The sequence below is a fragment of the Panthera onca genome, chromosome A2 (assembly GCF_046562875.1).
Source record: "Panthera onca isolate mPanOnc1 chromosome A2, mPanOnc1 haplotype 2, whole genome shotgun sequence".
NCBI classification, from domain to species: domain Eukaryota; kingdom Metazoa; phylum Chordata; class Mammalia; order Carnivora; family Felidae; genus Panthera; species Panthera onca.
The window spans coordinates 124,779,540-124,790,917 of record NC_138340.1 but is presented as its reverse complement, the minus strand read 5'-3'; the positions used below and the strand labels follow the sequence as shown (position 1 = coordinate 124,790,917).

At 45.6% G+C, this 11,378-nt stretch overlaps 1 long non-coding RNA gene across 1 annotated transcript; it reads left to right on the top strand.

Moving 5' to 3' along the window:
• The first annotated feature begins 3,092 nt into the window (after window positions 1-3,092).
• Window positions 3,093-8,952, top strand: LOC132679371 (uncharacterized). The gene is made up of 2 exons (XR_009610113.2): window positions 3,093-3,419; window positions 8,724-8,952. It is a non-coding gene; the product is annotated as an uncharacterized LOC132679371 (long non-coding RNA).
• Window positions 8,953-11,378: the final 2,426 nt, after the last annotated feature.

Sequence of the window (11,378 nt, the reverse complement as noted above, 5' to 3'; positions counted from 1 at the left end):
TAGGAATAGCTGAAGAGACCAGAGATGCAGAGATGCTCTGACACACCATGCATCTGATGAGAGAATAGCCTAAGTTCCTGCTTCCATATTATGTGCTTCCTGTACCCGGAAATCCCTATCTCCTTTTACTGGTTCTGACTGAAGCAATTCCTTAGTCAAGCACTGCTCACCAATGCTCTACTCCCTGTGGTAGGCCATTTCAGATATGGCTCCCAGTGATCTCTGCTCTTGTAATACCTTTCCTTGAGATGTGGGGTAGGCCTTAGTGATTTGCTTCTAACATAGAGAATATACAGCAAAACTGATGGGATGCCACTTTTGAACAAAGACTGGCTGGGAAGCATAGACTTCTATACTCATCAGGCTCTAACGAGATGCCTCTCTCTCCTGCTTGGGTGGTGTTAGAGAAGGCTGAGTGGGGAACTAGGACTTTCCGACCCACCTGGTAGAAATAAGGAGAGCCCCTGCAGTGTCAGTGGAGGCCATGTGGGGAACAACAACAAGGTGCCCCCTCTCTGAGCCTGGTGGTATCAGCAGAGGTCTAGTGGGAGGCCTGAATCTCCACTCCTGCCAGCAGTAGCGATGAGCTGCCCCTGCACCCATGGTGTGAGTAGAGGCCAAGTGGAGACATGGCCTCCCCACTGGCAGGAACAAGAGAACTCTGCCGGTGCAGTGTCAGAGGAAGCCAGCTGTTAGGGACTGAATCGTGCCCCCCCCTTCATTCATACCTTGAAACTCTAATGCCCTGTACCCACAAGGCCAACAGCTATTTTCCCTTGCTTCGTCTCTGACTGTGGCAACTCAGGGTCAGCTGGGGTGAGGATAGGGAAGTGGCAAGAGAATTACAGCAAAAGTGACAGAAATCCTGTTTTACATAACTAGTGCTATTTGTAGTATCCGTTCAGCTACTTTCAGTGCTTTCTTTCTTTACTTCTACTTTGGGTAGAAGGCATGGCAAGTAGCCAAATTCTAGCTCTTTCTCGTGGAGCACATTAATGGCTCTGGTAGAGAATGAACCCTCCAATCCCATCCTAACAAGGAGTCTGCGCTGCACACCTCCCTGGCTGACCTCTTACTGTGTCCCCTCAGCTCCTTCCCTGAAGCAGTCGACCCCTGCAGACCCTGTGCCCTGGGTCCCACAGCTGGAAAATGGTCCACCAGGGCTTTCAGGGTACAGCATAGCCTCTGTCTTCTCTAACTAGAAGGGGCAATGACGAAGAGAGAGTATGTCTCTGATGTCCTCCTTTTCGACGCACTACATCTTCCGTCTCTAACATCCATGTTCCCATGTCCCATTGATCCAGACTCCCTACCCGTGCTTTGGTACCCCATGTAAGGGGATGGGTTCCCCAACTGTCTTCCGGTTCCGTGGCAGTGTCTGCTGATGGCTTAACCCTCCTCATCTTCTTCCCCCCCTCGGGTAATAAACAGGATGTTTGAACTCAGTAGAATATCTTCTTCTTGTGGTCCAGATTATCAGGGCTTCACGGTGGCTAAGGAAGTCATGCGAATCAAATGGACTTTTTAATTCGTGGCTCTGCCATTTATTAGCTACATATATTTGGGTGGGTCATTCCACCTCTCTAGCCCTCAATGTGCTTATCTGCCAGTGGGGAGGGCTCCCTCAGATGGATGGTGCACACGGCATGTCCCACAGAATGTTAATATCCCGTTAGAGGCTTTTAGATCACAGTCCTAGGTTCACAGCCATTGAAGTAGAAGTGTTCTCTGACAAACAAAAAATGATTCATTCCTGTATATAGAATTTTCAGTTTACTCCGATAGGGACTTCGGCTTCTCTGTGATTCTCCTGGCACAGGGCTTCCAGAGAAAATACAATGGAGAGAAAGCCCGGGGCATCTAGGGATTCCTGGCTATCTGCTTTCTAAATGAATACGCTTTCATCTGGTTCCATGTGAGAATTTTGTCCTCCTATGATCTATGTCAGTATTTAAATACATTTCTGTTTTAAACAACCTCAGACCTGTGGGAGCTTGTTCTAAAAGAAGTGTGATAAACTCCCCCATATCATATATATATATATATATATATATATATATATATACAGTTAAAAAAATCAAACATCTCGCCTGCCAGGGATTTATCTCTTGAAAATGACAATAGGCTGCCTCAGACTTTAAAACATCTAATTTGTAAGTGATCTATTTTTATAAAGGGCAGAGAAGGGGTGGTGGTGGGGAGGTATACAATCTCATTAAAATTCTCACGACAATTTAATGAGGATGGATTGTCTTCATTTTACAGTCGATGAAACAGGGGTTCAGAAAGATTAAGCAACTTTTTCAAGGTCACACTGCATGTTAATAAGGAACCTGGAATATGAAGCTAGCTTTCCCTAACTGCAAATCCCATGCTCTTGGTGCTGGCTATAGGAACCCCACTGATGCCACTGGAAATACATAGGGGTGCTTTGAGTAGGAGAAAGAAAACAAAACGAAAAATGAGTCTTCCAAGTTCTAGAGATAGAAAAAGGATGGGCACAGCTAAGCAATGACAACAAAAACATAAGAGACGAGAACCTGAGGACGATCTCACAGGGAAGGCACACGGGTCATCTGGTATTCCCTCCCACCTCTACCCCCAAGCCCTCTGTGTGACGCAATGCACCTTGTACCGTCTCAGGAATGAAACATACAAATAGCTGTGGGAATAGCATTCTGGGAAAAGGAAACAGCAAGTGCAAAAGCCCGGAACTGGAAACCTGTCCAGCATTTGGAGACAGCAGAGAGGTCTATGGAGAGCAGAATTTCTGGAGCAGGACTAGAGGGGGAAAGGATAAGATAAGATGGGAAAGGGAGCAGTGAGCCAAAACATACAGGTTTTTGTAGATCCTAGGAAGCATTTGGGGTTTTATTCTAGCTGAGATGAGTAGCTGCTGGGTTTTGAAAGGAAACAAGCAATACTCTGATAGAGCTTTTAAAGGTTTACTCTGGCTGCTGCTCTTGGGGTGCATTGGGTGGGGGGTGGGGGTGGGGAGAAGGGAAGCAAGGGTAGGAGAGGGAGCACCATCAGCAAACTCTTACAATAATAAGAGAGGTTGACAGTTTGGACCAGGGCAGGAGCTGTGCGATGGGGAGAGATGGTCAGATTTGGGATGTATTTTAAAAGTAGGGTTGACAGAAGTTACTGATGAGTGAAATATGAGATACAGAGAGTGTGGAGTCAAGGACGGCTCCAAGCTATTGTTCCTTCTCAGAACCTTTCCACCTGCTTTTTTGTTCCAGCAGTTGCTATGGCAACTAACTGCAGTGGGCGTAGCCCGGCAGCACCTTGGCCTCACTGCACTTTGCATCTTCCTGCCCTTTCTGCCCCAGACATTCGGGCACCTGTGGAAGCCTGGAAGATCCAGGAAGTCCACACCACAAGGGCAACTTTTGGCCAGTGGTGATTTGGAACAGGTGGGTAATATGCACCCTCCTTAGAGAGAATCCACTGAAAGTAAGCCCCCAGGAGCCCACAGCAGTAACCAGCTCAGCCGTATTCCCTTGGACAGGATTTCCCTCTTTCCTTGTGACTCTTCCCAGTCCTTTACTATTGTTCCCTGGGTTCCCTTTCCAAAATAAAACTCCTCCAAGTAAGCCCTTGCCTGAGGCTTTGCGACTAGAAGCGTCCTCCATTTACTGAATTGTAGGGAACTGAAAGGAGAATTTAGAGAGAAGAACGAATATAAAGAGTTTAGCTTTAGTTTGAGATGCCCGTTAGACTTACAAGTGGAGGTGGTGAGGAGGCAGCTGGCTGGCTTGAGCCTGGGATTGAGAACACAGTGTGCAGAAGAGACGAGGCTACTTGTTTGCAGTGGTCCTGTGTCGGGTGTAATGCCCCATGTTCACGGACTCCCCGCTATGACGAGTCTCCATCTCTCACTGTTCCCACAGTGGGTGACTCTGTTCCTGGCCCTGAAGGGCAGCTGAAGAAGACAACGAAGTGGGGCTCTGTGGAAGGAGCAGACAGTGGCGTGTCCTGTCTTGTGATGACAGCTCCCCATGCTCTCTTAGGTCTAGCTCCAGCAGATACTGTGTCCTCACGGCAGATGAGCAGTCACATTAGAATGAAAGCTTGTCGGAAAAAGTCAGTGCAGCCGCCTCTGCAGAGGGACCTTGTCTGATGGGATTCTCTTCCCTCCATTAAGATCCCCCCTGAGCTTTCAGGGAAGGAGAAGACCAAGTGAGATGAGGGACAGTGGGAGGTGGGGGAGAGAATGATCAGCTGTGTTCCCTGGAGCACCTCTGACAGCCTGGCCCCGGTCCCCAGCCTGAGTCTGGCTTGCACAGACACTGCAGAGACAGGACTTGGCTTTTGTTTCACTTCCATTTAATTTGCCCAAATGAAAACTGCAATTACTGAGCAGTTATACATTCCCATGTGCTTCAGGGATGCTGTCCCTGACATATTTGCCACCCCCATTTGGAAAATTCACCCATAAAGGCATCACACTTGCTTGCATAGTGTGTGGAAATCTGCAATGTCATCCTTTGTGCAGGGGATAAAAATTCACCCCAGGGTACCAATTTTAATAAGGTTTAATTAGACCAATTTGTAGTAAGCTGAGGTTTCCACTTTGCAATTTGACAAGCAGCTTGAGCTGCTTCACTACATTTTTATGTTCAGGAATTTCTGGATCTCAAACAAAAGGTCGAATGGAACATAAAATTCTATCTGAAAGACTCCTAAAGGAGTAGTGAATTTCTGTCATCGTGTGTGTGTGTGTATGTGTGTGTGTGTGTTTTAGAATGTCTTTACTGATGATTAAATGGTGATCTTGGGTAGCCATGGAGTCGAGCCCATCAATGAGGTCCAGGAGGGCAAATAAAACTGGTCCTCCTCTTGTGAAGACCTTGCTACTAGCTCATGGCCCTCTTTCCAACAGAGTACGTGAAAGGCTTTGCAGTTTCCAATACGGCCCAGAAATAATCACTCAAATTTACTTGGAGTTGGCTCAAGAGATCAGCCATCTTTCCTAGGGACGGCAAATAACTTTTATATATTATTCTTGGATCAGAAAACTGATTGAACTACGTTATCTTTATGATCTGCAACAAAATTGTGTTTACTGAGTTGTACTGTGATGCCATATCCCTGGAATTTCATCCAGGATCCTTAGAAGGAAAAATTCTGCAAAATTCACTCATATTGCTGTAGGGAAATAATTGAGGCCACTGTTCATCAGAAGGGGGATGCGGGTCAGGACACAAAAATGGAGCAAATGGAATAATTCTTTCTTCAATGAATGTTTGACATCAGAATTTATAGATGTTCTGCATAAAAACGGAAGGAATGCTCTACAACCAAAATAAGTTTCAAAAAGGTCTCTAAGGCAAACAAAGCCAGTCCTCTATGGAGATAGTGTCTACACTGCATCTACACTGCTGGGGGCAACAGAATGTTCTCCTGCTCTCTAAATATCTTCCCTTCTGATCTGATATAGCACCTTAAATGCCTACATTAGAAATAGACTACTGCTTAAAGATGTTAAATGCCAGGGGACTGAAGATAAGGAAAATGGAAATATGGTACCTAACACTGATAATGGGTAAGACCTCAGAGCAGCTTAAATATATTTTCAAAAAATTGATTCCTGAGGGAACAGAACCAGGCCAGCTACATTTTTTAAAGTTTATTTTATTTTGAGAGAGAGAGAAAGACAGAGAGAGAGAGAGAGAGAAAATGAGCAGGGGTGGGGCAAAGACAGGGAGAGAGAGAATCTCAAGCAGGCTCCACACTGGCAGCACAGAGCCCAATGTGAGGCTCGAACCCACGAAACCCAAATCATGACCTGAGCCCAAACCAAGAGTCAGGCACTCAACTGACTGAGCCAGCCCAGGTGACCCTAGGTCAGCTACATTTTAAAAAAGTGCCAGGAAGGTATTGGAACATAAGATGCTGCCAGGAGGGCAGGCCAGTTTGGAATGGAGATCAGGGAGAAGGAGAGGGAAGCACGGGAAAACTCCATTTAGGGAGAGGAGGAGAGAAGTAAGATAAAGGGACAAAACTGAAAGGTGAGAGGAAGGAGCTCCTGTAGAAAGGAAGGGGACACAAGTCAATAGTGACGAGATAGTTTATTTGCATTCCTGGTAAAACCTCTCTGGAAGCCACACTGTTATCTGCTTCTTCCCAAGGAAGAATTGCCATTGGCCCTGCATGCTCTAGTCCAGCTTCTGGGACTTTGGCCGGAAACGCTGAGATCCCATGATCTGTGAGGAAAAACTTTCCTCTCTACCAGGGAAGAAGCATGAGCAGAAAGCAGGAGGCCAGTTCTACAGGCTCAGGGGACATCTGGCAGGAACGCCTTCCCAGACATGTACACACCTGTGCCCATGACCTATGGTGGCTTACCTGGGGCACCTGCTCACACCCAGGGTCAAAGCACCAGGTAGGCCCAGGCCTACAAAATCCCTGCCATCCAGCCAGCATATGCCATCAGAAGGGCCAGGCCCTCTTACCCCTTTTTGCTCCTACCCCTAACAGCTTAGCCATCTAGATGACAGATCACAGCTTTGAAGGAGCTCAGTGGAGGTTTTTAGACATGGGGACTCTGTTCGCCTGTGTCATAAAAGGCACATTCCCAGAGGTAATGTGGGTCAGGCTATGCAGTTCATAGGATGAGAATCTGAAAACTGGATTTTATTTCCTTCCATTTGTCTGAAGGCAACATTGATTAGGCTACCCCTGCATGGTTCCTGCATGCTGCAGCCCTTCTTGGGCTGTGCTGCAGAAAGGTACACATACACGGTTGTATCTGTTGCATGTTTGCAGTTTGCCTCACAGCCTCACCCTGTCTCCTACTGGTCTTCCCTCCCAGGAGAAAGGATTGTGCACTTGTACTTGGAAGAGCAGAAACAAATGAAGTCACATGCGTTAGTGATGAAAAGAGAATAAACGCTGTTATAGGAGAAAAATAATATGCGTATACATTATTTAGACAGATATTTCCATACATTTGCTGTCACAAAACAGACGTCCCAATGAACTAGTCATATGAACAGTAAATCATGGAACCAATTTCAAGGAAAACAAGTTTTACTTTGGAAAATTGCATTCAGAATGTATGCACTTGGAATCAACTAAATATGAAAATTTTAACGTTCAATAAATTATACTGGGTAGAACTTGAATCCATTGAAATATAAAATTCCCAAAATTTGAAAACAATTTTTATTTTACCCAAGTTATTTTAGCGCAAAATATTAAAATGTGTATATCATATTGCTCCTTGATATTTTTCCCCTCAGAGTAAAACTGAAGGAAATAAATAGCAAATTTAGAGAATCATCACGGAAAAAGCCTTCCCTCCCTTGCTGCCGTCTCTATTCCCAAACAGAAGGGTGAAGCCGATGGATCCACTCCGATCCTCAGGAACAGTTAGACACAGCAAACACCTCCCAGCTCCGCTGGACATTCTGGTTCCTCTGGGATGCTCCTCCGGCCGCTATCTTTATCTCCTTTAACCAAAGCAACCCTACCAATCTGTGACCCGAGCCAACGACAGAGCAAAGAAGGGCAAGACATTCATGCCATAAATGATGGGGGATCTCAACAGGCAAACCAAAACTGGTTTAGAGTCTAAATTCACCTGCCAGCACCTTTGAACGGGATGGCCTAATGTATTAACAGACCACTGGGAGGATTCTCCCCCATGCATCTCAGGGAATCACAAAATTAGCATAGCCGTGTGGATCCATCATGGAAATGAAATCGCTCAGGCTGGGCTGCTCTATGAAAACAGATATTCCCAGAATGTCGTCACAGGAAACAGAGTGGAGAATGCTTTTCAGCATGATCAAGCAGCCTGTCCTACGTCCTCCCTGAGGTTTTCGGGCTGGATAGGAGTGGCAGATGCTATGGATAAGCCTGCCTTTTAATCTTCCCTTTCTTCCCACTGCAATTTCCTATCACAGCCAGTTAGTTCCGAGAACAAGTGAGCAAGCAAGTTCCGTAGACTGAGTGCCCCTAGTCTGGCTGTTTCCAGGAGGGCAGTGGGAATCTGTACTGAGAATCCTTTGAACCGCCTTCTTCCAGAAGTGTGCAGGTGATCCAGCAGGAACACCTCACATCACAGTCTCCCAAAGCAGCCTGCACAGTGCAGGAAGGGATCTGGCCAAGCTTCCTGCTGCCTTCCTCGCCCCTTCATGCCTGCTTAAGCACCCGAGCCAGAAGGAGCTGTTCAGGATCCAATTCTTTAAATTACATGTCGGAACATGGTGAAAATGGCAATATAACAAATGGTATTTACACTCCCGGAGCCAAAGTGAAACTTTTTCATCACCACAAACATTTCCTAAAGCCCAAAATTTCACCGCTCAAAGAACCCCTCAGAAGAATTACTTAGTAAGCCAAATTCCAGTTGGAGGAAGCAGAGAAGTTTATGTCAGCTTTTAAGGCATAAGCTGGATTATGACATAACGTGGCTAAAACATGACAAGATCGTTCCAACCAGAACTCTAGGCGAGCTATGTTTTCCAGGCCTTTTACCCGTAGGTGTGACCAGACCTGCTGACACTAGGACTGTGACACTGGACCCTAAGCATCCTCTGTTCCTACCATCAGCCAGCTCAGTAGAAGCCGTGGTTACTGCTTGGACCAGGTCTATAAAAGCAAGCAGTGCCTAGAGGGTCTGAAAGGCCCTCCTCACTATACAGTTCAACACGGAAGGTCAGATAGAACGGTCTCATTAGAAGCCTCTTCCCTCTTCTTTCCCTTTCTAGATGCTCAGAAGACACATCAAGGAAACTCAAACACACCTAGGTACAGGAAGCAAAGAGGGCTTATAACAAAATGCCAACATTTCCTCAGTCTCTGCTCGTGCTCACCCCACCAGAAATCAAAGGAAGCTTGCAAAGTCTCTCAGAGCGTGTGAGCTACACCGGCACAGCTCAGAAGAGTTCTGTGAATTTGTTGAACCCCGGCAGGACCGAAAACCTGGTGTTCTCTGCACTCCCAGGCTGCCTGCTTATTTTTTTCCTTATCTGCGCCATGACTTGTGCCTTAAACTTCCAGACCACACCATCCCTGCCAACACACACACACACACACACACACACACACATGTGCACACATGCACTTTTTTGCATTCAGCCTAGGAAGGAATAAGTAGAGCCTAATTAGCCTAGCAATGCTTATTTGAGAAGTCACTTTCTCTAGCAAAACTTCCTTGACCTATACCCAAGCAGAAAACCCCAAATTGGGCTTTCCGAGGTTCCACGGCCAACTCTGTGCTCCTCTGGTTTACCACAAGTCACAGGTTCTAGACTGTAACTGTCTTAAGGACCATGTCTGCATCTGAATGCTCAGGATGTCTGTGGAAGTAAAGAAAACATTTTTTTTTTACAATAGAAATTTCCATAAACCTGCCCCCTGCCAGTGTTCCTTACGTGACACACTAGCATAGTCACCACCCATCACTCAAGCCAGAAACTTGCCTAACTGCCATTCAGTCTGTGACACAGTTCTCTGCTTTTTCCTTCCTACCTCCGAGTTCTGGGGGTCTTTCACCTTTCACCTGGACTATCTCAGGGACCTCCCACCTGCTCTTTCCACTGCAAATCCCACCTCATTTCACCCGCTGAGACAAAGCTGTAGTCACGGAAGTGCCAGCTGCAAACAGCTCTGAATTTTTACCCCAACTTTTAAAAAATATTCATTTATTTATGTTGAGAAGGAGAGAGAGAGAGAGAGAGAGCAGGAGAGGGGAAGAGAGAGAGAGGGAGAGGGAGAATCTGAAGCAGGCTCTGTGCTGTCAGCACAGAGCCCGATGAGGGGCTCTATCTCACAAAGCATGAGATAAGGACCTGAGCCAAAACCAAGAGTCAGACGCTTAACCGACTGAGCCACCCAGGCGCCCCAGGCAAATGTTTTCTGACTGCATTACGGCATAAAACATTTTGGGAATGGCTGCCCCATAAATAAAGCTCAGACTTCTTGGCATGTGTAGGAGGCCCTCCCTTCATGGTGCTTTACCTTTCTCTTCACACCACACTTCTTACAGCACAGCCTCAATGCTTTGCCTTCCCTGTACCTGGAACATGTTTCTCACTTGCTTAGCCAGGCCCACTCTGAATTCCCCTTTAAGGCTCAAGTTTGTGTATAGATTTCCCAACCTCCTCCCCCACAGTGATGTTTTCGTAGCTGACTTTCTCAAAATTAATCTGAAAGGGAACCATAGTGAAAAATGGATCTCATGCAAATGTTTGTCATTCGATTGGTTTAGTGAAGCCCAATATAGCGACATGGCTCTAAAGCCCAAAAGGTCCCCTTAGAGGACTGAACGTCTGGATTATGAACGCAGGGTCAGCATAATCACCAGTATTGGTTTCTTCTCCTTTTTTGCTCATTCTTGGCTGCTTGAACATTCTCAATTTTCAGAATTAAAATCCTGGTTTCTGAAAAGATTTTCACTTCAGGATTTAGAACCGGAGACGATCTTTGCTTGTTCCTGAGGGTTATGTTTGCAAGAGATAGCTAATTAAGATATCTTGGCACCTGTCCCCTAAGGCATTCTCTTTCTCCCAAGAGCTTTTCAGCTCACATCTTTAGCGTTTGTTAGATCCATATGGATGTGAGTGACAAAGAGCAGTCAGTGAACAGAAACTCAACAAGGAATGATTCCACACAGAGCTGTTGCAACCGTGAGGCTTGGCCTGATTTTGTTTATGTAAGAAAAATTTACTGACTACCTACCAGGTTATTTTTCTTAATTAGAGTAATGTATTCGTGGTGTTTTTGCACCATTATTCTCTAAATCTTTTATATGTCTGAAACATTTCATAACAAGAAAAAGTTTTCCCGTCAAAATGGTTTATCCATGTTCAACGAAAGCTGGGGAAGAGTCGACCACTGGGTTCTTCTCATTTCATTAGGAGATGCCCTTTACAAGCTGGTGGACAGGTGCTCAGGAAATACTCAACAGGTTAATGGGGGGAGACCTTCCACCTGAAGAGTTGATGATTCTCAACGTACCACCTTTTTAACGAATAATCGCTACTGTCAATGTCAAAGATTCATTTTTCTTTCCAGCTCAAAACTTTTAGTTCAGGGTCTTGAAACATTCCTATTTTCACAGGGAGTGAGGAAAGGACTTCCTTTTACTAAGCACCAACTACATGTAATTGGACTCATAATTGTGCCTGTTCTTCATCAAGGGCGTTGTCCCTCATCAAATTCAATATTCATAGCTAATAGCATCATTAAAATAGGGATTCTATGTATGTAGGCAGGGTGATACTAACCCATCTTTTAATTTTATATATGCCATGGAACCAACATGAATAGCTAGTTTAGGTATATACATTGAAGAGCGAAATACAACATTTTGATTTCAAAGTCTCTAACTCCATAGGAGTTAGCCTTTGAGAACCCATTGA